The following is a 26,542-nucleotide window of genomic DNA, read 5'->3' on the forward strand; positions in this document are numbered from 1 at the left end:
ATGGCAGAGAAACACTTAAAGAAATGATCAATGTCATTAGCCATCAGGGAAATGCAAATCAAAACGACCCCGAGATTTCACCTTACACCCATCAGAATGTCCAAGATGAAAATCTCAAGTGACAACACATGCTGGAGAGGTTGTGGAGAAAGGGGAACCCTCCTCCGTTGCTGGTGGGAATGTAAACTGGTACACCCACTCTGGAAATCAATGTGGCGCTTTCTCAGACAACTAGGGTTAGTGCTTCCTCAAGATCCAGCTATACCACTCCTGGGCATATATCCAAAAAGAGGCTCTTCAGATGCTTTTATTAGAATAAATTACCATAACCACAGTAAAAGAAAGTAAGACAATGATCGAAGGCAAAGATCCCGAGGCAAGAAGGACAATGCAGGAATGCCTTCTTTCCTCATGCTATGAAAGGTAACATAGGTATGTGAATCAGTTTTTCATAATCTGTGTCTCCATTTCATATGTGTTTCTTCATTTAGATCATGTTTGGGGTTCCAGTTTAAGAAAATCCCTCAAAAACATAAACATTTATAAATTGATACATTATTTTGTTAGTAATGGTTTCATAGGTATGAATGATGATTTTCTCATAAACACCAAAGTAGCAATATCCCACAAATATTAATAAGAGCATTTCCACACTTCACCTTAGCTGAAAAGAGGTAAAAATTGTTTATAGACCTAAAAATATATGAAAAAAACAGTATAAATTTATTCTACCTTGGGATATGAAGAGGTTTAATTCACACCTGTAAATGTAGCCTGCACCTTTAAGCACTGTGTCTTTCTAGTGTCCTTGACTCCTACAATTGTAGCAAGAGACATTAATTACTACCAATATTTTTGAAGTTCTTCTAGCAAATAGGAGGCAGAGAAACTGTTGAACTGCTTTCTATCCAGAAGTCACTCTGGAAGCACATTTTATCCTCTGGTCAAATCTGGTTATTCTGCACTCATGTCTCCCCCTACTTAGGATTTCAGTAAGCAACTTAAATCAAAGAAGTTTAGTTTGTGTGAATTCATTCTATATACAGGCATTACTTTGTAAATTCAAACAATTACACTAAACATTATGTGTCTTGTTAAAGTTTAAAGAATTCCTAAGTCTGAATAGATTTAATTATTTTTTTTTCCAAGATGAGACTCTGTTACTGACAAATGAAATAAAAATGAGACGGCAGAATACACCAGCAGCATCGGATGGAAATATATTGGTGTAAGTCTTCGACAGTGTTGGTTTCATGCCCTACACACGCACGCACACACACGTGCACACACAAATATATACACACAAGCTTTTTAAATATAGGTTCCAAATGTAGGAGAAAAGAGGTAATATTTGGCATCCTGGATTAATTTTTTAAACATAATGTTTTCCAGTTGTGTTCATTTCTCTGTCATAATTTATTTTTATTTAAAAGTTTCATTACATTTATTTATTATCTATGAGGTTGTGGAAGGTGCACGTGGCACAGTATGCTTTGGAGGGCAGCAGACAGCTTGTGGTAGTCAGTGTTTTCCTTCCAGCGTGTGGGTGCTGGGACTTAAACTGAGATTCTCGGGCTTGGCTGCAAGTACCTTTCCCCACTAAGCCATCTCTGCAGCTCATGATTTTATCTTTCTTTACAGATGAGTAGAATTACATATATACAATGTTTAATTACCTACGCATATGTTCAGGGACATCTAGACTCATCCTTTTTCTTAGCTATTGTAAAGATAGCAGCAATCAAAATGGCTACAAAGCTGTTATAGTGCTGTGTGTGTGTGTGTGTGTGTGTGTGTGTGTACACATTATAAAACTAAAAAAGATCATTAAAAAGAAGGAAATGATAAGGCTGAGACAAAGAGAAAGTGACACAAACAACAACAAAAAGACTGTTTAATTTTAAGTGAGCCATTCCATGGTGATCAGACAAAGTCTCAATTTATTTCTAATATCAGAGATCAGACCTCTACTCTTGCCTGATGCGTCTAAAACAAAAAGGGGGAACTGTAGAGAGCTGCGGAATGCTGTGCCTTAAAGATGGAGCTGGTTTCCGCCTTCCACCTTCCCGATGGTGAGTGCTCTCTGTCACGAACAATTTCACATTTGGCTAAGGCTGAGGATCTGGCTTGCTTCCATGTATGTGGACCTATCTGCATTGTCCACGTGGCACGCCTGGGTTGGCTACCCAGAGACTATTTAAGCTGTGGGCTGGCTTTCCCCAGGGTCAGATGATTGTTCAAGGTTCCTGAATAAACTGCATTGAAAAAAAAAAGACAACTTTAACATTTGCCCTGATTTTAGAAGGAAGAACTAAGGCTTGTCATTAATTGTGACGGTATCTGTAAATCTATCCAGCTGAGAGAAAGTTAATCCACTAAAATTTTCTTAAAGCTAAAAAAAAAAAAAGACTAAGAATATGAGAGCTGGACAAGAAAGAATGGGACAGAGGATACAGAGGACATTGAGTAATGGGAAAAAAATTATACGAAAGAATAATGGTGCAAATGACTAAAACACTATATTGAAACTTACTTCTTCATACGCTAATTTGAAAACTTAATTAAATGAAAAAGAGTCAGAAGATAGTCATGAGAAAACTAGAACCAAGGGAGTGAAAACATCCCTCCTGGTGGGATTACTGAATGTCACCCATTGTTGGAAGAAAGGGTATAATTTTCTTCAGTCTTGTAGCCACTAAGAAGTTGCTTCAGTAAATGAGCTCCTGCCCATACTCAGGTAAGAAAATATAATCAAATACATGAAAAGAAGGCATGTGAATGGGATGTGATTGTGTGAAATATATTCTAATAAGACAGTGAAGGGGAGAAGAAAGGAAGCTGTTATAGTGCTGTGTGTGTGTGTGTGTGTGTGTGTGTGTGTACACATTATAAAACTAAAAAAGATCATTAAAAAGAAGGAAATGATAAGGCTGAGACAAAGAGAAAGTGACACAAACAACAACAAAAAGACTGTTTAATTTTAAGTGAGCCATTCCATGGTGATCAGACAAAGTCCCAATTTATTTCTAATATCAGAGATCAGACCTCTACTCTTGCCTGATGCGTCTAAAACAAAAAGGGGGAACTGTAGAGAGCTGCGGAATGCTGTGCCTTAAAGATGGAGCTGGTTTCCGCCTTCCACCTTCCCGATGGTGAGTGCTCTCTGTCACGAACAATTTCACATTTGGCTAAGGCTGAGGATCTGGCTTGCTTCCATGTATGTGGACCTATCTGCATTGTCCACGTGGCACGCCTGGGTTGGCTACCCAGAGACTATTTAAGCTGTGGGCTGGCTTTCCCCAGGGTCAGATGATTGTTCAAGGTTCCTGAATAAACTGCATTGAAAAAAAAAAAGACAACTTTAACATTTGCCCTGATTTTAGAAGGAAGAACTAAGGCTTGTCATTAATTGTGACGGTATCTGTAAATCTATCCAGCTGAGAGAAAGTTAATCCACTAAAATTTTCTTAAAGCTAAAAAAAAAAAAAAAGACTAAGAATATGAGAGCTGGACAAGAAAGAATGGGACAGAGGATACAGAGGACATTGAGTAATGGGAAAAAAATTATACGAAAGAATAATGGTGCAAATGACTAAAACACTATATTGAAACTTACTTCTTCATACGCTAATTTGAAAACTTAATTAAATGAAAAAGAGTCAGAAGATAGTCATGAGAAAACTAGAACCAAGGGAGTGAAAACATCCCTCCTGGTGGGATTACTGAATGTCACCCATTGTTGGAAGAAAGGGTATAATTTTCTTCAGTCTTGTAGCCACTAAGAAGTTGCTTCAGTAAATGAGCTCCTGCCCATACTCAGGTAAGAAAATATAATCAAATACATGAAAAGAAGGCATGTGAATGGGATGTGATTGTGTGAAATATATTCCAATAAGACAGTGAAGGGGAGAAGAAAGGAAGCGCACACAAGAAACCAACTAAAATTCATTGCATAAGTATATAGAACTTAAAGTAAATAATAAGTAATTTAAATTTCTTTTGATAAACATTATGGGCATGTATCTATAAGAATTCTTATTTCTAAAGTTTCAGACTCTTCCAAAATTGGAAACATTTCAAGTGACAGATAAAAGAAAGCTATATTTAACTTGATAATTAAACCATTATGAAATAAACTCAAGAAAAAAAATCTTTCAACCTTCTCAATCAACTTAGCTAGCGTACTATTTGTATACTTTAAGTAACCACCAAGTAGAATGAGAAAAATATACAAAAAAAACACATCAATGTTTTCTTTTTTGTTTGTTTTCATATTTTGTGACCTGAGGATCTGAAATAAAGCTATAAGCATCCAGGCAAGAGGTCTATTGCTGACGTGAAACCTCCACCTCCTCGTGTCATTCTACATAGTCATGATACAGCCAGTTTACTAGCGGGGATGATGGATGTATACGACAACCCATCCAGCAGTATTTTCAGTTTTAATAATTTCCCTCTTACATCTCTTGATTTTTGATAGCATTAACATAGCCACCAATGCAATGAAATCAGAACTGAGGCATTTTTAACCTGGTTATTATCAAGAATATTATGAAAAATGGCTGCCTTGAAATAGAAAATCAAGCTATTTGACAAGCAAATGAATGAATGAATGGATAGGTTATTGACTAGAAACCTAAATTTTGTGACAAAACATGCTTCCTCTAGGAATGTAGAAACAAATGGGCTATAAGAAAATAATTTCTTCTTTGGTGGGAGTGCATACATCAGTTTACTGATATAACCAATATATATGATGTCTGCATTAAACTCTGGGTCACTTTCTTTTCCTTAGAGATTTTTTTTAATTTAATTACAATTTATTTATTTTGTTGTAGGGAATTGTGCAGGTGCCAAGGTAAGTGTGTGGAGGTCTGAGTACACTATATGGCTATAGGCTGTTCTTTCAACAACTGGGTCCTGAGAATGGAATTCAAGCCTGAAGGTTAGGGGCAGACACAATTACATGTTGATCTATGTAGATGGCCCTTCCTTGGCTTTCCATTGACTCAATCAGCAAAGAACTAGGGCAAAAATATGAATCTGATGATATTTTATGGCAAGTTGATAATCAAAATCCATCCTCTGTTGAAAAGTCACTATACAAAAAAGGCTGACAGACACAAGTCTTTGTAACAAGCGCAAACAAATGTAGCATACAGCAAGCAATAAGAGGAAAATAATTTTCTGTTCTGTTTTTTTTTTTTTTTTTGCTTTGCCTAAGAAGCATACTTATTTAATTATATGTCTTCAGATAACTCTTTGTAAACTAAATTATTAGGTACTTTAATAAAACTCATTCAACAATTAACAGCTCCTGAGCTTTTTTTTTTTTTCAATGCAGTTTATTCAGGAACCTTGAACTTTTTTTTTTTAATTAAAAGATACTTCTGACACATCTAATCCAAAGCTTTCATTAAAATCTGAAGTGAAAGCTGTTATGTCAATCATGTAGAAACTACATGGGTATGACAAATTCCAATCATGATATAAACACATTAAAGCACCATTTCTTAATCAAGAAATTTAAATTAAGTGACTCAATATAGACTTGTAAACCAGTATAGGAAATGCCTGCTGCAATAATTCGCCCAGGGAATTTATATCTATTCACAAAGGTAGAGAAGAAAATGAGAAACCAAAGAAGTATTTCTGTCCGGATCAAGGTGGTGGGCCCATGAGTTTGGGTTCTTTTGATGGATGTTGGTGGCTCAAAAGGCAGGTAACATAATGGAAAGTCCATCTGTGTGGTGACAGCTGATGACAGTTACTTCACTGAAGTTTCCTGCACCATTACAGCCAGGTCTCTGTGTGTCTGCTCTCAGTTAAAATTACTTATTGCTTCTATATCCTTAGAATCTTTTAGGTTTTGTGAACCTCTGAGTCTCTCATGTTTCTTATGAGTTTTGGGCACCTAATAAAATTCCCAACACCTTCCAGAGGGAAAGTTTCCATCCAGAGGAAATAGCTATACATTACTATAAATAAAAATCAATACCACTCCTGGGCATATACCCTAAAAATGCTCCACCAATCAACAAGGACATTTGCTCAACTATGTTTATAGCAGCTCTATTCGTAAAAGCCAGAATCTGGAAGGAAGCTAGATGTCCCTCAACTGAAGAATGAATACAGAAATTGTGGTACATATACCCAATAGAATACTACTCAGCTATTAAAAACAAGGAAATCATGAAATTTGCAGGCAAATGGATGGAACTAGAAAAGATCATCTTGAGTGCATTAACCCAGAAGCAGAAAGACATGCATTGTCTATACTCACTTATAAGCCTATATTAGTCACGTAATATTGAATAATAATACTAAAATCCACAGACCTAAAGAACAGGGTCTCTAGGGAGGATGCTTGACTCTCATTAATAAGGGCAAACCGGATAGATGCTGGAAGTGGGGGAAGAGAGGGAATAGTATGGGAGCCTACCAGAGATAATTCCTGAGAGACTCCAATTAGTAGGGAATCTAAACAGATGCAGAGACTCACAAAGAATCTTTGGGCAGAGCACAGGGAGTCTTATGGAAGAAAGGGGTAGGGATAAAAGGACCTGGAGCTGACAGGAACTCCACAAGGAGACCAACAAAGCCAGAAACCCTGGGCCCCAGGGGAGGGGGAACTACAGAAACTGATGAATCAACAATGACCATGCATGAAGAGGACCAAGAACCCTGCTCAGATGTAGCCTATGGGCAGCTCTGTCTCTGTGGGTTATCTAGAAAGGGGAACAGCAGTTGTCTCTGACCATGAAATCAGTTTTCTTCTCTTTGATTACTTCCACCCTGGCAAGGCGAACTTGCCAGACCACAGAGGAAGAGCATCCAGGGAGTCCTGTTGAGACTTGGTAGGCTACGGTCACATGGTAGGAGAGGAGATTCCAGCTTTAGTGGGCTAGGAGAGGAGGGAGAGTGAGACCGTGAGGACATGAGGGAGGGGGCTATAATCAAAATAGAAAGTGAATAAATTATAAAATATTAAAAAAATCTTTCTTGTTTAAAAAATGACTATTTTACACAAAATCTAACAGATTATAAGTCATTTTTTCTCCACTGAGTATGTAGTAATTATTCTGTGTCATTTAAGGCATTCAGGTAAATTTTAGATGTTTTCTTTTCTGAGGTGGGTATCAAATATTTTTATTTAATTCACTAATGAGTGAGGGAACCAGGAGATATGTTACAATGAGTTCAAAGGAATGGGAATGTCCACTGTCCAGATAAATATACAAATATTTTAGGAATGCTGAAATCAGTTTTCCTCTTTCCTTGTTCCTTTATCCTTCCTCTCTTCCTTTTTACTTTACCTTCCCTTCATTCTTCCTTTCTTCTTTCATTTCCTTTTTTTTTTTTCTGTTTCCTTGAGCAGCACCGGAATTGAATCTAGGGAGTCATGAAAGAGGAAATTACCACAAAGAGGAAATCAGTAGTCTTCATTGATACAAAACTAGCTTGCTGCACAGTTAGGGAGAACAAAGTCATCAAAAACTTATTTTCAGTTTGTATAACTGAAAATAACTACATGAGTTAGTATCAGTTTTCTAATAATCCATATATTTTCAGAGTTATTCAACAGTCCAAAGAAAAGTACAATTTCAATAGAATCTGATAAGCAGGAGGGGAAAGGTAGTTGTTTCCCACTTCTCAGTAATTATTTGGTTGATATAAAAGTCATTCATTTCCCTAGCTATCAGGAAAATACAAAATAGAACTCCTTTGAAATACCTCCCCACCCCTGACATAATGGCTAGTATCAAAAAAATTCTGAGAACAAATGTTAGAGGAAGATATTCATTATTCATTCATTATTGATGGGGCTATAAATTAATAGAAATTAGAAATCAGCTTAGAGAATTTTCAAAAAAATTAAAAATAACTACCATAGGACACAGCTATTTCACTCGTGGACATTTATCCACAGTACTGCATTTCTTACCACAGAGATATTTGAACTACTTTTTAAATTTTTTTTGTCCTATTCATTATAGAAAAGAATTAAAATCAACCTAGTTGTACACCATTGATAAACGGGTAATGTAAATTTGGTAAATATAAAATTGGAATACTGCTCACTTCTAAAAAGTAGTTAATAATTTTAAGGAAAATGGATGCAATTAGAATGGTATCATACAATCCCAGAAAAAAACAAAAAATTCACATGTTCTTCTTCACATATAGAATCTAGCCAATAATAAATGCATGTATGTAAATAAATGTACATGTGGGTACAACATAATAAAAAAATGGAGTACAAGGGAGACACTAAGAGGATGGAGAAGAACTGAATGCTGGTCATGGGCACGAGTTAGAAAAGAGCATAGAAAGCTAATTGCTTCTTTAGTTTAAACTCTGTCATGAAGTTTTCTTGGTTTTGGTGATGGATAAGTGCATAAAGTGTATATGAAAATGAAAATATGAACTCTAAATGAAGCTTCACAGTGTGCATTTTGTGTGGCTGCTCAAGCTATGTAGGTGCTTACTGAATTGCATAGTCTTTTGAGCTTGGTTTAAATCTGTGTGTGATCTATTTTTATTTGCAACTTCATTATTTCATTGAAAATAGAAGTGTTTTCCCACATATATAATCTGATTATAGTTTTTCCTGCCTCTTCTCATCCAGATAAGTTCCTCCCCACTTACTCTCCCATTCAGATCCACAGCCCCTTCTGTCTGTCATTGGAAAACAAAGTTTTATAAAGGATAATAATAAAAATTAAATTAAATTAAAAAGAATAAGATAAAATAAAAACTGACACCCTGGAATTGGACAAAGCAAACAAATAAAAGGAAAAGAACCCAAGAGAAGGTACAGTAAAAGAGAGAGAGAGTGAGATCCATTGGCTCACACACTCAAGAATCCCATCAAAACACTAAATGCTCTCCGGTTCTTAGTTATCTAAGCAGTGTTAGCTATGAGCTCCATCTCGTGGAATGGACCTTTAGTCAAATCTGATATTGGTTGGTTACACCCAGAAACTTTATGCCACCATTGCAATAGCATACCATGCAGGCAGGACAGTATTGTAGACGATATGGCTTGGTTGATATTATATTTCTTCTTTGGTTAGCATAGAGAATCCATTCCTGTACCAAAGACACTCAGATGTGGAGGATGTGAAGGCTCTCTCTACATAGGCACCAACCAACTGGTCATTTCCATGTTCAGTGTGTCATGTAAATGTTGTCTTCAGTAATGGGGTCTTCCTTTTAATTTGTGTAGAACAACCTGTAGCCTTGGCAACAGTCTTGTTTGTCTGTCTGAGAATTTCTACTTTGGCTAACAGCTCAATTAGTAACCCATCAAGGTACTGGAAGTTTCATGTGGTAACAAGACATGGGCATTTTTGGCTGCACTTCCACATTATTTGGAGATTTCATTTAGATTGCCTTCATATATATATACCTATTAAAAGCTTCTATACTGCTAAGTTTCCATACTACCCTGCTAAAGGCCCTTAATTTTAGCTGTGTCTCCCTGTGTTCTCTCCTTTATATCCCTCTCTTTTCCTTTTCTTCCCCACTGGTCTTATTTTTCTAGACTGCTCATCATTCATAAATATCCTCCCTAGGAAACCCCCTAGGAAATGAAGATTTCCTGTGGCCCCTCCCCTTGCCCCTTAGTCTATGCCTAACCTCAGTGGTTCTAAGATTGTAGCTTGGTTATGATTGACTTAACAACTAATATCTTCATATATTTGGATACATACTATATTTGTCTCCCTGGGTCTGAGTTACCTCATTCAAGATGACTTTTTGAAAGCTTTATCCATTTACCTGTGATTTTCACTTTTTTAATGGCTGAGTAATACTTCATTGTGCAAATATACCACATTTTCTCTGTCTATTCTTCTGTTAAGGGACATCTAGATTGTTTCCAGTTTCTGACTATTATAAAACCTTCAACCTAGAGTGTGTCATGCCTGCAGGATGTGCTGGAAACAGAGCCTAGCATAATCTTTATCAGAAAGACCAGAGAGACTTCATCCAACAACTGATGGGAGCAGATGCAGAGTTCCATAGGCAAAAATAGGTGGAGCCTGGGGAGTCTTATGGAGGGGGAGCAGGAAGGATAATTGGAAGGGTCAAGGCCACCACAAGGACACAGACCACAAAATCAACTGACAAGGACTCAAGTAGTCTCCTAGAGATCAGGGAGCTTGTATGGGTCGGACTTTGGTCCTCTAAATATATGTTATGGTTTTATAGCTTGATGTTCCTGCAGTATTTCTAACAGGAGCAGGCAGTGGGTGAAATGGGGGATGTCTTTGACTCTTTTGCCTTCTTTTTGGACCCTTTTTCTCCTGCAGGTTTACCTCATCCAACCTTGAAGTGAAAATATGTGTCTGGTCCTATTATAGCTGATATCCCTGGAAGACCTGCTCTTTTCTGAGTTGAGGCGGGATGGATCTGAGGGAAAAGGGGTGGTTTGGGAAGAAGAGGGAGGGGAAACTTTGGTAGGGTTGTAATACATGAGAAAAGAATAAATGCAAAATTTTTGAAAGAGTTCTACAGCCGGATTTTGAGGGAGATTGATTCCCATCTTCCTGAAGAACTGCTACTCTGATTTCTATAGTTGCTGTACAAGTTTGTACTTCCTCCAGCAATGGATAAGTGTTCCTATTATTCCACATCCATGCCAGCATGAGCTGCCACTTTTTTTGATCTTAGCCATTCTGATGGGTGTAAGAGGAAATCTCAGAGTAGTTTTGATTTGCATTTCTCTGATAATTAAATATGTTGAACATTTCTTTAAGTATTTCTTAGCCATTTGAGTTTTCTCTTTTGAGTCCTTTTTGCTTAGATCTGTGCTTCATTTTTAATTGGGTTACTTGTTTTCTTGATATCTAGGGGTTTTTTTTCAATTCACTAAATCTTTTGAATACTAACCTTCTATTGGATATGTGGTTGCTTAAAAAAGTCGTTTTTTCATTCTGTAGTGTGCTGCTTTATCCAAATGATAGTGTCCTTTGCCATGCAAAATCCTTTAACTTTATGAGGTCTCATTTATAAATTGTTTATCTTATTGCCTATGCTAACAGTGTTCTGTTTGGAATGTCTTTTCCAGTGCAAGTGAAGTCAAGGGAATCCCCCACTTTGTCTTTCTGTTCAGCGTTTATTGCTTTATGTTGAGGTTTTTGATCCATTTGGATTTGAGTTTTGTGCGTGGTAATAAGTAAGGATCTATTTTGATTCTTCTACATGCAGTCATCCATTGTGACTAGCAGTATTTCTTGAAAATCCTTTGGGTTTTTGTTTTCTTTTGCTTTGTTTTTCATTGTGCATACATGACTTCTATAAAATTAACAAAATCATATAGTCATAGGTGTTTAAAGTTGTATCTGGGTAATAAGTTCAATCCCATTGATCAACGTGTCTGTTTGGGGGTTTCTTTTCTTTTTTTTTTTTTTTTTGCTGCTGATGTTGTTTTTACCAATACTTGGCTGTTTTTATGACTATGGCATGGTAGTAAAGCATGATATCAGGTAGTGGAAAACCTCCGGCAATGTTTTTGTTATTAAGATTGTCTTAGCTTTCTTGGCTTTTTGTGTTTCCATATGAAACTGAAATTGTTGTTTCAAGATCTATCAAGAATTGTGCCGGAAAATCAGTGGGAATTGCATTGAATCTATAGATAGATTTTGGTACCATGGATATTTTTTTTACTGCATTAATTCTACCAGTCCATGAGCACAGGACTTCTTATCATCTCCTGACGATCTTCTTCAGTGTCTTCAAGTCTTTATCATATGTTTTTCACTTGTTTGGTTATAACAAGTTACCCCAACATATTTTATATTACTTGAAGCTATTGTCAATGGTTGTTTCCCTGATTTTTTTTTTGGGTCCTTTTGTCATTTATGTACAGAAATGCTACTGATTTTGAGAGCTAATTTTGTATCCAGACACTTTACTGAAAGTTTATCAGATGTAGAAGTTTCCTGATGGAATTTTTAGGATCACTTTTGTTTAGTATTACATAATCTACAAATATAGATATTCTGACTTCTTCCTTTCCAGTTTCTATTCCCTTCACTTGTCTGATTGTTCTAGAAAAGATTTCAAGTACTATATTGAATATGCATACATAGAGTGGAAATCTTTTCTTGTTCCTTATTTTTAGCTTTGAGTTTTATTCAATTTTAATTGATGTTGGCTATTAGCTTGCTGTTAACTGCTTTTATTATGTTGAGCTATGTTCCTTGTATGCCTAATCTCTCTAGCATTTTTGTCATAAAGTGGTGTTTATTTTGCCAAAAGCCTTTCCTGCATGTAATGAGATGATTGTGTGATTTTTTCCTTTCATATGTTCTTAATATGGTTGACTACATTTATTATTTGACATATGTTGAACCATCCCTGCAACACTGGCTTGAAGTCTACTTCATTATATTTGATATGTTTGATGTGCTCTTGGATTCAGTTTGCACCTGTTTTACTGAGTAGGTTTATATCTATATTTATAATAGACATTGGTTTGAAATTCTTGTGTGTGTGTGTGTGTGTGTGTGTGTGTGTGTGTGTGATCTCCTAAAACAAACTGAGCAATGTTCCTTCTGTTTCTATTTTGTAGAATAAATTGGGAGTTGGCATTAACTCTTCTTTGAAAGTCTAGTATAATTCTGCTCTAAAGCCATCTGGACCTGGTCTTTTTTTCGTTTGGAAACACAATTACTGCTTCTATTCCCTAAGGGTTATAGGTTTGTTTAAATTGATTATCTGGTCTTGACTTAACTTTGATAAGTGTGGTATGTATAGAGAAAATTATTCATTTCTTTTTGATTTCCGCAAAATGGCAGAGTACACGTTTTTAAAGTATGTTCTTATGATTCTCTGGATTTCCTCAGTGTCTGTGTGGTTATGTACAATTTTTTATTTCTATTTTTATAATTTGTATAGTTTCTCTCCACCATTTAAGTTACTTTGGATAAAGGTTTGTCAATCTTATTCATTCTCTCAAAGAACCAATTTGTTGTTTCACTGATTTATTTTTTTGTATTGGTCTTTTGTTGTTGTTGTTTGTTCTTATTGATTGCAGCCTTGAGTTTGTTCATTTCTTGTCATCTACTCATTATGTGTGTGTATTCTTTTTCTTCTTTTTCCTTTCCTTTTGATTTTTTTTAATATTTTAGGTGTGCTGTTAATTTACTAGTATGAGATGTTTCCAATATTTTAAAATGTAATCACTCAGTGCTATGATCTTGCCTCTTGGAACAACCTTTATTGTGTCCCATGTATTTGGGTATATTTTATACTCATGTTATTCAATTCTAGAGTGTTTTTAACTTCGTTCTTAATTTCTGACTTTACCTATTCTTTTTTTTTTTTAATTCTTTGGTTAGTTGTTCAGTGTCAATGAGTTAGTAAGCTTTCTGTTGTTGTTAAAGTCCACTTTAGTCCATGGAAATCAGATATTGTACAGAGTGTTATTTTTATTCTTATGTATAGGTTGAAACTTTCTTTGTGTCTAAGTATCTGGTCAACTTTGGAGAAATTTTTATGGGGTGCAGATAAGAAGGTTTATCCTTTTGTTTGGGCAAAATGTTCTATAGATATCCGTTAGGTCCACTTGGCTTATAACTGCAGTTAGCTACAGTACTTCTCTGTTTAACTTTTGTTTGAAAGACCTGTTTATTGGTAAGAATGGATTTTTAAAATCTCCCAGTGTCAGTGTGTGTCTTAGTCACTGTTCCATTGTTGTGAAGAGATGCCATGATCATGGCAACTCTTATAAAGAATAATATTTAATTGAGGATTACTTAGAGGTTCAGAGGTTTAGTCCATCATCACCATGTTAAGAGGCATCTTGGCACACAGGCAGATATGGTACTGGAGGAGCTAATAGTTCTATGTGTTGATGTGCAGGTGGCAGTTAGAAGAAGATACAGGTCCTGGCTTGAGCAGTTGAAACCTCTAATGAGACACAGTGACACACTTTCTCTAATGAGACCATACTTCCTTTTGCATCCATTCTAATCATCAATGGGCAATGAGACCATTGATGTTGAGCATTATCATTGAGAAATATTTGCTTCTTGTTATTTTGTTATTGTGATTTGTGTGTTTCCTATCTTTCAATTTGCCAGTCCAGGATTATATACTACCTATTATTTCTATCTTTTTTAAATTTAATTTTATTTTTATTAATTATAGTTTATTCGCTTTGTATCCCAGCTGTAGCTGCCTCCTAAGCTTACCCTCTCTCCCTCTCCTTCTCCTTGGCCCCTCCCCCAGTCCACTGATAGAGGAGAACCTCCTCCCCTTCCATCTGACCTTAGTCTATCAGGTCTCATCAGGACTGGCTTCTTTGTCTTTCTCTGTGGACTGGTGAGGCTGCTTCCACCTCAGGTGGAGGTGATCAAAGAGCCAGTTCTTGAGTTCATGTCAGAGATAATCCCTGTTCCCATTATTAGGAAACCCTGTTGGGCACTGAGCTGCCATTGGCTACATCTGTGCAGAGGTTCTAGGTTATCTCTATGCATGGTCCTTGGTTGGAGTACCAGTCTCAGAAAAGACCCCTGTGCACAGATTTGTTTTTTGTTCTGTTGCTCTCCTTGTGAAGCTCCTGACCCCTCCAGGTCTTTCTATCTCCCTCTTCTTTCATAAGATTTACTACACTCTACCCAAAGATTGGCTATGAATCTCAGCATATGTTTTGATACTCTACTGTGTAGAACCTTTTAGAGGCCCTCTGTGGTAGGCACCTGTCCTGATCCATTTTTCTCCCTCTTCCTATGCCTGACCCTTTTGCCTTTCTGAATGACAATTGTCAAAAATCAAGTATTCATAGGTGTGTGGGTTAAACAAGAAAGAGGACCCAGGGTAAGATGATCAATCCTCACTTAGAAAGGCAAAAGGGATGGATTTTGGAAGTAGGGGAAAACAAGTAACAGAACAGGAATCTACCACAGAGGGGCTCTGAAAGACTCTACCTAGCAGTGTGTCAAAGCAGATGCTGAGACATCCAAACCTTGGGCAGAGTACAGGGAATCATATGAAAGAAGGGGGAGTTAGTATGACCTGAGAGTACAGGAGCTCCATAAGGACCAAATATATCTGGGCACAGGGGTCTTCTATAAGACTGTTTCTCCAACCAAAGACCTTGTATGGATATAACCTAGAATTCCTGCTCGGATATAGCCTATGGTAGCTCAGTAACCAAGTGGGTTCCCCAGTAAGGGGAACAGGGACTATTTCTGACATGAACTCAAGGGCAGGCTCTTTGACCTCCTCTCCCTCCCTCCCCCGAAGGGAAGAGTAGCCCTGCTAGGCCACATAAGAGGACTTTGCAGCCAGTCCTGAAGATACCTGATAAAACAGGGTCAGATGAAAGGGGAGGAGGTCCTCCCCTATCAGTGGACCTTGAAAGGGGCAGGGAGGAAATGACGGAGGGAGGGTAGGATTAGGAGGGAATGAGGGAGCAGGATACAGCTGGGATACAGAGTTAATAAAATTTAACTAATAATAAAAATTAAAAATAAAAAAAAAGAAATAATAAAAAAAAAATCCAAAACACCACTTTGGTGTAGAATCTTTGAGGTTTTAACCTGTCCTTTAATGTTAGAGAAATTGGAGAAGGAAGATTGGGCCTAGGGACTTTGGACCAAGATGTGATTACCAATAGGAACACTCTCCCAAATGGTATACTATTCTGGCCTGCTAAAAACATATTCTTTAACTAAACATTTTTTATAATGTGACTTGAATATTTGTAACTAAACAGAAAAATAAAACTTGCATAGAACACTTTTAAACTCGAATACATTTTCTTGAACATCTCCTACAAAAACTTGGTGGAATGAAATTTACTTATATCAAGCAAACATCATCCATCTATATTTTCAGTTCAGCAGTTATATGTATGAAACAGAAATAATTTGAGTCATTTTCCTATTTTTTTGTTTATAGTTCAAGGTCTTGAAGTTTTCTTTGTGCTGGTTTTAGTCTGCCACTGCAGGAGCAGTGCGGTGCTCGACACAAACAGAGAATAGTAACTCAATAGTGTTAAAGTCATAGTTAAATAATTAACTTACATTATTTTGAAAACTTTTGGAATCCCTAAGACACCTCCAATTTTGATGAAAAGAAGAGAAACTGGCTTAGTTGCACACAAATATAATCATAGACTATGTGGACTCGAGGCTGGAAGATGACAAACGAGGTCAATTTGTGATGTACATAGATCTTGTTTAAAGAATCAATAAGGGATGACTGTTGCAAAAGTGTAAACTGGGCAAAGAATTAGTTTTCTTGTACATGGAGGAACAAACTCCAACCTACTAATAATATTGTGACTTATCTATATGTTATTATAGTTGAAGGGATATATTGTTATTAAAAAACTCAAGATTACAGAGTATATTCCATTATGTAAATGAACCACACTTTCTGTATCCATTCTTCCATTGAGTGACATCTAGGTTGTTTCCAGATTCTGGCTATTACAAATAAAGCCACTATGAATGTAGTTGAGTAAATGTCCTTATTGAATGGTGTGGCATCTTTTGAGTATATGCCCAGGAGTGGTATAAATGGATCTTGAACTAGCACTATTCCTTATTTTCTGAGAAAGTGCCAGATTGATTTTCAAAGTGCTTGTACTAGTTTACATTCCCACCAGCAATGGACGAAGATTCCTCTTTCTCCACATCCTCTCCAGCATGCATCATCGCTGGAGTTTTTAATCTTGTGCAAAGTGATAGGTGGAGGTGAAATCTGAGGGTCATTTTGATTTGCATTTCCTTGATGACTAAGGATGCTGACCATTTCTCTAAGTGTTTCTCTGCCATTCGATATTCCTCTATTGAGAATTGCCTGTTTTAGCTCTGTACCACATTTTTAATTGCATTACTTGGTTTGTTGGTGTTTAACATCTTCAGTTTTGTATATATTCTGGATATTAACCATCTGTCAGATGATGGTTTTAGCCCTGGTTAAAGGAAGTCCTTTGGCTGCTCAGTTTCCAAGTGGTTTCTCTGGTAAGGGGTGCAGGAACTGTCCCTGACATGAACTCAGTGGCAGGCTCATTGATGACCTTCCCCTGCGGGGGTATACTCTTGCCAGACCACAGAGGATGATGATGCAGCCAGCTTTGATAAGCTAGGGTCAGATGGAAGGGGAGGAGGTTTTTCCCTATCAGGAGACTAGGGAAAGGGCATGGGGGAGAAGAAGGAGTGTAAGTGGGACAGGGAGGAGACAAGGGAGGGCACAGCATGGGGGTATAAAGTGAATAAATACTATAATGAATATATAAATAAAATTAAATTAAAAAACTCAAGATTAACACCATTTGTCACTTGCATTAAAGCCAGACTGTCACATGCACCTCGCTTTTAAATGGGTCCTGGGATCCAAACTCCAGTGCTCATATACTTGTCTGGCAATCTCTTTAGCACCATGGCATCTCCCAAACCCTTTCTTGTCTGTTCTATTTAGGGGCATAGTGTAGAACTTGGGTGAATTTTTCAGCCTGACTTTACTTATTGATGAATTATTGATAAATTTAATAAATATTGTAAAATAAATATAGTAAAATAACTTTAGTCTTTTGGACATCGTAAAAATAATAAGACATAGCTAAGTCATTTGTTTCTCAAGTCCCTTGCATAAAATTCTTAAAACCATCCACATTTCCTTAAAAAGAAAAAAGAGCTAGGAGAATATTTGTTGCAATATTTTGTCTCTGCTTCAGTTGCTGGGGCACAGTTCTTTTGTAGACAGGGGTGCCAAGACAAACCTTTTTTTTTGCTAATATTTGATTGTGGTTCCTCATACATGGCTTCTAAATCTCCAGTAGTCTCCTGAGTATTCTGCCTTCTGTTCTAAATAGGTGAGTCTCGAATGTCTTCTAAAAAGAATTTGTCACCAGACACACCAAATCAAATTACCTCTGTGGAGAAAAGAGCTGTTGAAAGTTGAGTTAATGATAGTGTTTCTACCATAAAAAAAGGGGGGGAGGAGTTAATATGACCTGGAGAGGACAGGAGCTCCACAAGGACCAAATATATCTGGGCACAGGGGTCTTCTATGAGACTGTTTCTCCAAACAAGGACCATGTATGGATAGAACCTAGAACCTCTGCTTGGATGTAGCCCAAGGTAGTACAGTATCCAAGTGGGTACCTTAATAAGGGGTACAGGGACTATTTCTAACATGAACTCAATATTGGGTTCTTTGATCCCCCACACACACACCGAGGAGGAAGGAGCAGCCCTGCTAGGCCACATAAGAGGATTTTGCAGCCAGTCCTGAAGATACCTGATAAACCAGTATCAAATGAAAGGGGAGGAGGTCCTCCCCTATCAATGGACTTGGGAAGGGTCAGGGAGGAGATGAGGGAGGGAAGGTGGGATCGGGAGGGAAAGAAGGAGCTGGATACCGCAGGGATACAAAGTTAACGGACTGTAACTGATATTAAAAAAAATAAAATTTGGAAAAAAAAATGATGGCATGCCTACCTGAAGATGTGATAAAATTCTCTGCACTGTGGTATCTAGGGAGCATCAGCGAAGATGTGTGGAGACAGTGGTGCATATTAAGACTGCATTTAAGACTCTTCTAGAATGTACCTTCTTTTACCTGACATTTATCTACATCTTTTATTGTAAACATTTTAAATTATCAAGTAGATATGATTAAAGTTTTTTGAGCTACGTACACTGTTCGATCACAGTTGTGGACAAAGATAGTGAGCTATTGGGAGCCCAGAAGTGTAAGTGATAACCTTGATGTTGAAAATAGAATCTTTAGAGAAGTTCTACATAGTGGAACCCCCTGAGATGTCAAACGTATTTATGTATATGATGTCAGAATTGAACTGAATTGTAGAACACCCATCTGGTATCTTCTAGGTATTACTTAGTATATTGGTCAACTCTTTAGACATCTTGTGTGAGAAATGTTATGATATATAACTATGGAAGACAGTAGAGAATAATAATAAAAAAATCAATAAGGGTCTTAAGAGCAATGATTAAGAGCTCTTGCAGAGGATCTAGATTCACCTTCCACTTCCTACATGCTGTCTCAATTCTAGGAGCTTTAATGCCCTGTACTGAACTCCATATGAAACAGTCACACATATAGTGCACATACTCACATGTAGGCAAACATTCACACACACAAAATAACAATAAATCTAAAAGAACATTTAACAATATGTAAATAAAAACAAAGAGAAAGTTTTACAGATGAAAATCTTGTTTCAAAAAAGTTGCTCTCTTTAGACTAGATGACAAAAATTTTCTCTCTAGCATCACACTGTTTTAAAATAGAAAAGCAGATCAAAGCTACTATTTTGATGATTTAGTATGATTCAGTTCGGATGCTATTGCCTACAATCCAATTAGATAACTTAGTAAGTCATTTTAGTTCTAAGTTATTTTAAAACCATATTAAACACAAAATTGTCCTCTCTTATTTTGGTTTGCAATGCAAAGAGGGGTACAATTTTGACAAATTGAGATCAGAGTCAGATTTTTTTTCTTTTGTTAAAAAGTCATATGTTAGGGAATTTGAATAATTACAAACTGTGAAAAACATCAAACACTGAACTGTGGTTTGGATATATGCAGATCAGTACCAAGACTTGTGCACAAAACGCCTCAAAGCACATAGCTTGTTTTTAGGAATATTGACATATTGAATTACATAAATGTGAAAACACATGCATAATATTTCAAGGTTAAGGAGTATTTGGGGAGCTGGTAACATCACCTTTTAAAAATGATTACCTACTTTGAATGACTGTTTAATATATAATATTCTAACAAGTCAAGCCACACCACACCACACCAAGCAGACACAAACACACACACACACACACACACACACATACACACACACACTAAAAGAAGAGCAAGCATAGTTAAAGGCATGAGAAACACATGTGACTATGCAATCAGCATGATAGTATTTAAGTTCCTATTACCTCTACCAAAATTCCTCGTTCAATGAGGACACAGTAATTTCAGGATACTGTAAGTGCCTTTAAGAAATGATTCTTGTCTGTATTTGATTCTACTGAAATCTAAAACTTGTGTCGATGTTGATTTTTCCATAGTCCTTATATTGATTTCCTTATGTCTCACAGAATTCACACCAAATATTATGAAAAATTGGTGCTGGCAGCTTGTCAGGAAGTATTACTAACAAATTTACTGAACTGTATCATTCATCTTTTACTTATTTGCAAGTTTGAGAGATTGGATTTGAGATATATGCCAGTTATCTCTGGACTGGAAAATACATACAATTGTTTTTGCTCTTTATTATGTAATACAGGAGGGAGAGCAACAGACCTATCACTTGATATTGCTAGAGGAAAATAACCCACGTGTCAGATCCTACAGTTTAGGACTGTTTATACATGCTAAGTTTTGTATTAGTCAGACTCCCAAAAGGAATGTTGGGAATTAGAAGAGAATTTAGTGAAAGTGTTTACAGAGATGTAACGAGGATTCCTCAAATCAAATAGAATTATATATAGTGTAGACATTGTTGTACATTTCAGCTTGAAAAATAAGATGAAGTTAAAAGGCACCTAAACAAGACTTGTGGTATTCGTGTGAGGAATATTACTGGGATATAAAATTCTTTGAAAGCCTCCTCAGTACCATAACCCATTTCATCTCCAATCTCCTTGAGACAGGCAGTATAGAAGTGATAACTAGTTAGCAGATGATTGTTTGTGATACCATTGAGGAATGGTAAAGCGTGTAGAGTAATATAGAGAGTTTAAAATGTGTACATGTAAGTTTCATTGGTGTATGTTTATTTGTGTGTGTGTGTGAGTTCATGTGTATTTACATGTGGATGCATGTATGATGGTCAAAGGTCTATTGTGATTGTCTTTCCTATCGTTCACAGGATTCTATTTGCCTGGTCTTTTTAGTCAGGGTAACAAATGAACCTCACAAATTTCTCTAGGACAACTGATTAGATATCCAGATATCTGCCTGTCTCTGCCTCTCTAGTTATGTAAGTTCATGCCCCTCTCTAGCTTTGGGGGTCTGAAAGTTGAATTCAGGTTCCTGTGTTTGCAAAGCAAAAATCTTCCCACTGAGTTATCTCCCCAGTCCCATGTGTTTATTTTCTTAAAGCATATTTGCATGACTTCTAATCCAGTGGGGTGTTATTTTCTGGAATACGGGGAAACTTAAGGTATTGTAAGATATGAACTAAATCCTTAAACTTTCCACGGGGTAAGAGAAGATGGTGTTCACTTAGGTAGCACAGTGCAGGGTGGATCTAGAATGAGGTGAGACTTGGAATCAGTCTTATCTTCTGTTGTTAAGTCCAACATGATTTCTATGACTTCGTAGTAGTTAAAAATATTTGGAGTGGAGATCTTCTCCTATGGTCTTCCTTCATTACCCCATCCTTTTATCTCATGCAACACTTGAGGCAGTCACTCCTAGAAACCACATCCATGAAGGAAACTGCTAAACAGTTTTCACTCTCCTTACCTAATTGAAATTCCCAGTCTTATCCCCAGCTTTGTAGGAGACCACCCTCCTTCTTTTCTGTCCCCATCACAGGCAACTAAGTAAATCTGCTGAAGATTTTCTTACTCAACCCATCACTGAGTCTCAAGTGCCAACATCCTAGAAACCCACTGAGCCATTCCAGCTAGAAAACATGTTAGGTGGACTTCACTCTTATTCCTGTCTCCAATTTTAATTCCCTAGTCTTATCCCCATCTCTAGCAGGTTACCTGTACTGGTCAATCTTCCCTTTTTTTCCTCCATTCCCTGTATATGTAACAGATTTTGGTAGTCAACCCAAATTTTATCCCTCCTGTGGACCCTCTTATCTACCCAAGATTCTAGTCTATACTTATTTCTTCTTGTCAGTCCCTAATACCTAGAAACAAGTTTTAATTAGTACTGCCAGTAGTCACACATGGCAGGGATTCTGTAGCATTCCCTATCAAACAACCACCACCTTCTCTTAACATCTAGAGGGTAACAGAAACCAAAGAATGGAACACCCACCCAATAAAGACAAGAGCAGGGATGAGCATCTTGAACTATAATCTCCCTAAGCTCAGATGCCTAGATGTCAAGTTAGAAACACAATCAAAACATCCAGAACAATATTTCTCCACTAGACCCCATCAACTCTGCTACAATAGGCCCTGAGAAATGGAATATAGCTGAAGCACGAGAAAAGAACATAAATTAGCTGTAATGTATATGCTCAAGGACATTAAAGAGAATATGAATAAATCCATTAATAAAGACAAGATAGAAGAAATAGATATTTCAGTAAAAGACAATATTAAGTTTAAGAAAAATATAGACACAAACACTCAGGAAATCTGGGTCACTATGAAAAGGCCAAATATTAGTATAACAGGAATAGAGAAAGGAGAATCCCATATAAAGGCACAACAATAATTTCTTTTATTTTTAAGGAACAAGAATCAAAATTTTATGATTGAATAAGATACAGTAAGAGAGAGAGAGAGAGAGAGAGCTGGGGTAAGAAGAGTTTGCCAGTAATACCCAGTTTAAGGTAGTTCTAGGATGTTAAATTTCATTTATTTATTTATTTGTTTATTTATTTACATTTATTCACTTTGTAGCCCAGATATAGCCCTCTGCCACTTCTCCATCTTGTCCCATTCACCCTCCCTCTTCTCTTCCTGTGCCCTTTCCCTAGTCCCCTGAAAGGGGAGGACCTTCTCCCCTTCTATCTGACCCTGGCCTATCAGGTCTCATCAGGGTTCACTCTCCCATGCCCTTCCCCTAGTCCTCTGATAGGGGAGTACCTTTTCCTCTTCTATCTGACCCTAGCCTATCCAGTCTCATCAGGGCTGGCAAGGCTGTACCCTGACCCAGGGAGAGGTGATCAAAGAGCGAGCCACTGAGTTCCTGTCAGAGATAGACTCTGGTTGCCTTACTAGGGAACCCAGTTGTGACATGAACAGCCTATAGGCTTCATCTGAACAGGGGTCTAAGTTCTCTCCATGCATGGTCCTTGGTTGGAATATCAGTCTCTGCAGGACCCCCTCGGCCCAGGTTTTTTGGCTTGTTGGTCCCCTTGTGCAGCTCCTGTCCCCTCCAGGTCTTTCTATTTCCCTCTTCTTCCATAAGGATCAATGCATTCCGTCCAAAGTTTGGCTATGTGTTTTAGCACCTCCTTCAATACCCTGAAGAGTTTTTCAGAGGCCCCCTGTGGAAGGTTCCTATCCTGTATCTACTTCCTATGTCTATCCTGTTTGCCCTTTGAATGATGTTTCAGCCTCTTCCCTAGGGTCCTCCTTGTTGTTTAGCTTCTTTAGAACTATAGATTTTAGTATGTTTATCCTATATTACATGGCTAATATCCACTTATAAGTGAGTATATGCCATGTATGTCTTTCTGCTTCTTTCTTCCTCACTCAGCATGATCTTTTCTGGTTCCATCCATTTGCCTGCAAATTTCATGATCTCCTTGTTTTTAATTGCTGAGTAACATTCCATTCTGTAAATGTACCAAAATTTCTATGTCTGTTTTTCAGCATATCTGATAAAAAAGCTAATATCCAAAACATGTAAAGAATTGAAAAAAAAAAAAAAAAGACTCATGACCAAACCTTTGGCAGAGTACAGGGAATCATAAGAAAGAAGGGGAGTTAGTCTGATGGGGAAAGGATAGGAGCTCCACAAGGACCAAATATATCTGGGCACAGGGTCTTTTCTGAGACTGACATTCAACCAAGGACCATGTATAGATATAACCTAGAACCTCCACTCAGATGTAGCCTGTGGTAGCTCAGTAACCAATTGGTTTCCCAAACCAATTGGGACTATTGGGAACAGGGGGTATTTCTAACAGGAACTCAATGACTGGCTCTTTGGTCTCCCCACCCCCGAAGGGAGGAGCAGTCCTGTTAGGCCACAGAGAAAGGCTTTGCAGCCAGTCCTGAAGATACCTGATAAAACAGGATCAGATGAATGGGGAGGAGGTCCCCCCTATCAGTGGACTTGGAAAGGGGCACGGTGGAGATGAGGGAGGGAGGGAGGGAGGGACTGGGAGGGAATGAGGGATCAGGACACGGCTGGGATACAGAGTTAATAAAATGTAACTGACAAAAAAAAATAAAAAAGGAAAAAAAAAGAAAAAAAAAACTTAACATAGAGAAAACAAATAACACAATTTAAAAATTGGATACAGATCAAACAGTATTCTAAATTCTGGCTATTATGAATAAACCTGCTATGAACATAGTTGAGCAAATGTCCTTGTTTTATGTTTATAGAAGAAAAATTTCTTAACCTGAAACCAGAGGTGCTTATCAAGTTTTGAGAAGCATGTGGAATGCCAAATAAATTGGACCAGAAAAAAAAATATTCTGTGATACATAATCATCAAACACTAAATATTTCACAAAAACGGCTATTAAAAGCTATAAGGAGAAAAGACCAAGTAGCCTCAAAGTCAGACCTGTTATAATATCACCTGTCTTGTTAATAGATTCTAAAAGTCAGAATGATCCAGACTGATCATCTATATCTGAGAGAATACACATGACAACCCAGACTATTATACTCAGCAAAGCTTTTAATCACAGTAGGATAAAGAGAAATGTTCCATGACAAAACCAAACTTATGTAGTATCTATCTACAAATTCAGCTCTACAGAAAGAATTATAATGAAAACTTCAACCTGAAGAGGTTAACCACACTGAGGAAAAAACAAAGAATATATAATCACAAACAAATTAAAAAAGGGATAAAACACACACTACTACAACAACCTAATGAGAGTCAGCAAACACTGCTCATAGATAACTCTCGGCATCAATTGTGTGAATTCCCCAATAAAAAGACACATACTCACAGATTGGATATGGAAACTGGATCAATCCTTCTACTTCATCCAAGAAACACACCATAACATCAAGGTTTTAGGATAAAAGGATAGAAAAAGATATTCCAAGCAAATGAAGCCAAGAAACAAGCTGTCATTTTAACAAAACAGACTGGATGGGGCCTCATGATACTGAAAGCTCCTGCATGGCAAAGGACGCCATCATTTGGCCAGAGTTGCAGGCTTCAGACCAAAAAAAAATTGCATATCTGATAAAAAAGCTAATATCAAAAACATGTAAATAACTGAAAAAATATTTTTTTTTCCTTGTCTAAAGTGATTTATTTGTCATTAGACATGAGATAAGGAAATTCTGAATAAGGGTTTCCCACCACAATCCATGAACAGATGTTAGTGCAAGGAGTATTTTCTTTTTTTTTTTTTTTTTTTTTTCCAATGCAGTTTATTCAGGAACATTGAACAATCCTCGGACCCCGGGGAAAGCCAGCCCACAGCTTAAATAGCCTCTGGGTAGCCAACCCAGGCGTGCCACGGGGGCAATGCAGATAGGTCCACATACATAGAAGCAAGCCAGATCCTCAGCCTTACCCAAATGTGGAGTTGTTCGTGACAGAGAGCACTCACCATCGGGAAGGTGGAAGGCAGAAACCAGCTCCATCTTTAAGGCATAGCATTCCGCAGCTCTCTACAGTTCCCCCTTTTTGTTTTAGACGCATCAGGCAAGAGTAGAGGTCTGATCTCTGATATTAGAAATAAATTGGGACTTTGTACAGATGTTCATTTAGGTGTCATCCACCCAAAGAGCATCAGACCCGTCCAATACCTTTTTCTCAGAGGCGGGACCTGGGGCATCAACCCGCATGCAATCAGACATGCTCTTCTCTGGGTCCAAAGCGGCTGACCCTGAGTGCAGTGCTTAGCCTCGCATCCTGAGCGTATCATTTTAGCTTTTTATGGTATCCAACCATGCTTGGGGAGAATGTCCTGCTTCAATGGCTGTAAAGGCCTGAATGATCATGGCTGCATCACACTGTTGTGAGACTCTAATCTTGCATATATACCACAGGCAAACCAAGGAGACCAACACCAGAAGGCCTGTTAACACTCCCATGCCCACCCATTCCTTCAGATGATTCATGGCTGCAGCAATCCATGTTGATAATCCTGTGGCTAGTCCTGCGTCCACTCTGGTAGAATTTACTGTGACAATGGCCACTCTCAGCTGCTCCATCGTAGTATCGAATTCTCCAGTCCAATTACCTAAAATATAGCTCAACAATTGTTTAGACAGATTTGCAGCGCAGGAGAAATTCTCATGTTGTATGCTAGTGACACAAAGTCCAGCATACTTTCATTGACAGCCAGGTTAAGCGATTTGCCATATGGTATCAATTTGCTCCTGCAAGAGGTCAAATCTGATTGAACACCATCAAGCTTCCTTTTAGTTGAGCATTAATTCCTTTATGTACAACTAAGGAATGAGCTACATTGGCTAAATGATTATTCAGGGTCTGAGCCGTCTGCCCAGTATGACTCATGGCTAATGCCCTGGTGGTAGCTCCAACAGCCCCCAATGAGATGGCAGTAACAATGGCGGCTGTAATTCCAAGATCCCTTTTCTGTCTGAAGAGGGTCATAGCGTGAGGGGCATCAATGGGCATAGGCACCCAGTGAGGCATGCGAGTAACCAGGGCATACCTAACTTTACTAGCATTC

The sequence above is a fragment of the Meriones unguiculatus genome, chromosome 2, assembly GCF_030254825.1.
Source record: "Meriones unguiculatus strain TT.TT164.6M chromosome 2, Bangor_MerUng_6.1, whole genome shotgun sequence".
NCBI lineage: Eukaryota > Metazoa > Chordata > Mammalia > Rodentia > Muridae > Meriones > Meriones unguiculatus.